Consider the following 5,000-nt stretch of genomic DNA (forward strand, 5'->3'; position numbering starts at 1 on the left):
CTCGGGTCAAAAATTTTTTTTTTTCACCGTGACTCAAAACATCAATTTTAGACTCCCCTGAGTATGAAAAGTGAAACGAAAATCATTTTTGAGAAGAAAAAAATTTGTATGGGAGGGCCCCTGCTAGAACATTTTTCCCAAGTGCGTCGATTTTGGGTCGCCGACACAAGCTCGGGTCAAAAAATTTTTTTTTTCACCGTGACTCAAAACATCAATTTTAGACTCCCCTGAGTATGAAAAGTGAAACGAAAATCATTTTTGAGAAGAAAAAATTTTTGTATGGGAGGGCCCCTGCTAGAACATATTTCCCAAGTGCGTCGATTTTTGGGTCGCCGACACAAGCTCGGGTCAAAAAAATTTTTTTTTCTCGGTGACTCAAAACATCAATTTTAGACTCCCCTGAGTATGAAAAGTGAAACGAAAATCATTTTTGAGAAGAAAAAATTTTTGTATGGGAGGGCCCCTGCTAGAACATTTTTCCCAAGTGCGTCGATTTTTGGGTCGCCGACACAAGCTCGGGTCAAAAAAATTTTTTTTTCTCGGTGACTCAAAACATCAATTTTAGACTCCCCTGAGTATGAAAAGTGAAACGAAAATCATTTTTGAGAAGAAAAAATTTTTGTATGGGAGGGCCCCTGCTAGAACATTTTTCCCAAGTGCGTCGATTTTGGGTCGCCGACACAAGCTCGGGTCAAAAAATTTTTTTTTTCACCGTGACTCAAAACATCAATTTTAGACTCCCCTGAGTATGAAAAGTGAAACGAAAATCATTTTTGAGAAGAAAAAATTTTTGTATGGGAGGGCCCCTGCTAGAACATATTTCCCAAGTGCGTCGATTTTTGGGTCGCCGACACAAGCTCGGGTCAAAAAAATTTTTTTTTCTCGGTGACTCAAAACATCAATTTTAGACTCCCCTGAGTATGAAAAGTGAAACGAAAATCATTTTTGAGAAGAAAAAATTTTTGTATGGGAGGGCCCCTGCTAGAACATTTTTCCCAAGTGCGTCGATTTTGGGTCGCCGACACAAGCTCGGGTCAAAAAATTTTTTTTTTCACCGTGACTCAAAACATCAATTTTAGACTCCCCTGAGTATGAAAAGTGAAACGAAAATCATTTTTGAGAAGAAAAAAATTTGTATGGGAGGGCCCCTGCTAGAACATTTTTCCCAAGTGCGTCGATTTTGGGTCGCCGACACAAGCTCGGGTCAAAAAATTTTTTTTTTCACCGTGACTCAAAACATCAATTTTAGACTCCCCTGAGTATGAAAAGTGAAACGAAAATCATTTTTGAGAAGAAAAAATTTTTGTATGGGAGGGCCCCTGCTAGAACATATTTCCCAAGTGCGTCGATTTTTGGGTCGCCGACACAAGCTCGGGTCAAAAAAATTTTTTTTTCTCGGTGACTCAAAACATCAATTTTAGACTCCCCTGAGTATGAAAAGTGAAACGAAAATCATTTTTGAGAAGAAAAAATTTTTGTATGGGAGGGCCCCTGCTAGAACATTTTTCCCAAGTGCGTCGATTTTTGGGTCGCCGACACAAGCTCGGGTCAAAAAAATTTTTTTTTCTCGGTGACTCAAAACATCAATTTTAGACTCCCCTGAGTATGAAAAGTGAAACGAAAATCATTTTTGAGAAGAAAAAATTTTTGTATGGGAGGGCCCCTGCTAGAACATATTTCCCAAGTGCGTCGATTTTTGGGTCGCCGACACAAGCTCGGGTCAAAAAAATTTTTTTTTCTCGGTGACTCAAAACATCAATTTTAGACTCCCCTGAGTATGAAAAGTGAAACGAAAATCATTTTTGAGAAGAAAAAATTTTTGTATGGGAGGGCCCCTGCTAGAACATTTTTCCCAAGTGCGTCGATTTTGGGTCGCCGACACAAGCTCGGGTCAAAAAATTTTTTTTTTCACCGTGACTCAAAACATCAATTTTAGACTCCCCTGAGTATGAAAAGTGAAACGAAAATCATTTTTGAGAAGAAAAAAATTTGTATGGGAGGGCCCCTGCTAGAACATTTTTCCCAAGTGCGTCGATTTTGGGTCGCCGACACAAGCTCGGGTCAAAAAATTTTTTTTTTCACCGTGACTCAAAACATCAATTTTAGACTCCCCTGAGTATGAAAAGTGAAACGAAAATCATTTTTGAGAAGAAAAAATTTTTGTATGGGAGGGCCCCTGCTAGAACATATTTCCCAAGTGCGTCGATTTTTGGGTCGCCGACACAAGCTCGGGTCAAAAAAATTTTTTTTTCTCGGTGACTCAAAACATCAATTTTAGACTCCCCTGAGTATGAAAAGTGAAACGAAAATCATTTTTGAGAAGAAAAAATTTTTGTATGGGAGGGCCCCTGCTAGAACATTTTTCCCAAGTGCGTCGATTTTTGGGTCGCCGACACAAGCTCGGGTCAAAAAAATTTTTTTTTCTCGGTGACTCAAAACATCAATTTTAGACTCCCCTGAGTATGAAAAGTGAAACGAAAATCATTTTTGAGAAGAAAAAATTTTTGTATGGGAGGGCCCCTGCTAGAACATTTTTCCCAAGTGCGTCGATTTTGGGTCGCCGACACAAGCTCGGGTCAAAAAATTTTTTTTTTCACCGTGACTCAAAACATCAATTTTAGACTCCCCTGAGTATGAAAAGTGAAACGAAAATCATTTTTGAGAAGAAAAAATTTTTGTATGGGAGGGCCCCTGCTAGAACATTTTTCCCAAGTGCGTCGATTTTTGGGTCGCCGACACAAGCTCGGGTCAAAAAAATTTTTTTTTCACGGTGACTCAAAACATCAATTTTAGACTCCCCTGAGTATGAAAAGTGAAACGAAAATCATTTTTGAGAAGAAAAAATTTTTGTATGGGAGGGCCCCTGCTAGAACATTTTTCCCAAGTGCGTCGATTTTGGGTCGCCGACACAAGCTCGGGTCAAAAAATTTTTTTTTTCACCGTGACTCAAAACATCAATTTTAGACTCCCCTGAGTATGAAAAGTGAAACGAAAATCATTTTTGAGAAGAAAAAATTTTTGTATGGGAGGGCCCCTGCTAGAACATTTTTCCCAAGTGAGTCGATTTTTGGGTCGCCGACACAAGCTCGGGTCAAAAAAATTTTTTTTTCTCGGTGACTCAAAACATCAATTTTAGACTCCCCTGAGTATGAAAAGTGAAACGAAAATCATTTTTGAGAAGAAAAAATTTTTGTATGGGAGGGCCCCTGCTAGAACATTTTTCCCAAGTGAGTCGATTTTTGGGTCGCGACACAAGCTAGGGTCAAAAAAAATTTTTTTTTCATGGTGACTCAAAACATCAATTTTAGACTCCCCTGAGTATGAAAAGTGAAACGAAAATCATTTTTGAGAAGAAAAAATTTTTGTATGGGAGGGCCCCTGCTAGAACATATTTCCCAAGTGCGTCGATTTTGGGTCGCCGACACAAGCTCGGGTCAAAAAAATTTTTTTTTCTCGGTGACTCAAAACATCAATTTTAGACTCCCCTGAGTATGAAAAGTGAAACGAAAATCATTTTTGAGAAGAAAAAATTTTTGTATGGGAGGGCCCCTGCTAGAACATTTTTCCCAAGTGCGTCGATTTTGGGTCGCCGACACAAGCTCGGGTCAAAAAATTTTTTTTTTCACCGTGACTCAAAACATCAATTTTAGACTCCCCTGAGTATGAAAAGTGAAACGAAAATCATTTTTGAGAAGAAAAAATTTTTGTATGGGAGGGCCCCTGCTAGAACATTTTTCCCAAGTGAGTCGATTTTTGGGTCGCGACACAAGCTAGGGTCAAAAAAAATTTTTTTTTCATGGTGACTCAAAACATCAATTTTAGACTCCCCTGAGTATGAAAAGTGAAACGAAAATCATTTTTGAGAAGAAAAAATTTTTGTATGGGAGGGCCCCTGCTAGAACATATTTCCCAAGTGCGTCGATTTTGGGTCGCCGACACAAGCTCGGGTCAAAAAAATTTTTTTTTCTCGGTGACTCAAAACATCAATTTTAGACTCCCCTGAGTATGAAAAGTGAAACGAAAATCATTTTTGAGAAGAAAAAATTTTTGTATGGGAGGGCCCCTGCTAGAACATATTTCCCAAGTAAATTCGATTTTACCCGGTGAGTCAAAAAATTTTGAAAAAAATGTTTTGCCAAAATCGTGTTCATTGCCTATTATAAGGGACCAGGTCAGCTCACACGCATTTTTGGAGACCATATGGAAAGTGCGTCTGGGATTGCGGAAATTAAGTTTAGAGTGTTAAATGATGGTTTCGCAATCCCGAAAGGCTCAAAATCCACCCTAAGGTCCCCTGGGTGAAATGTGGTTTCCAAGGTGTGAGCGCTATCGGTGATAGAGTTGGAATGTGATTTCCAGAGCGCAGGGCGACTGGGCTTAGAGCGAAAATCATAGACAAGGGTAAGTATTGGACTGAACGACTCGAAGCAAACGAAAATCATAGACAAGGGTAATGGACTGAACGACTCGAAGCAAACGAAAACCACATACAAGAGTAATGGACTGAACGAATCGAAGCAAACGAAAATCACATACAAGAGTAATGGACTGAACGAATCGAAGCAAACGAAAAACCACAGACAAGAGTAATGGAGTGAACGAATCGAAGCAAACGAAAACCAAAGACAAGAGTAATAGAGTGAACGAATCGAAGCAAACGAAAACCATGAACACAGGGATAACTGAGAACGAACCTACCTATCAGAGCATGTGAAAGCATGGACAAGAGTACTGAAAATCGGACCAAACCTCTAGAAGCACACGAAAATCATGGACAAGAGTACTCAAAAACACGGACCAAACCTATGGAAGCACACGAAAACCATGAACACAGGGATAACTGAGAACGAACCTACCTATCAGAGCATGTGAAAGCATGGACAAGAGTACTGAAAATCGGACCAAACCTCTAGAAGCACACGAAAATCATGGACAAGAGTACTCAAAAACACGGACCAAACCTCTCGAAGCACACGAAAACCATAAACACAGGGATAACT

Source organism: Anopheles moucheti, assembly GCF_943734755.1.
Source record: "Anopheles moucheti chromosome X unlocalized genomic scaffold, idAnoMoucSN_F20_07 X_unloc_10, whole genome shotgun sequence".
NCBI classification, from domain to species: Eukaryota; Metazoa; Arthropoda; class Insecta; order Diptera; family Culicidae; genus Anopheles; species Anopheles moucheti.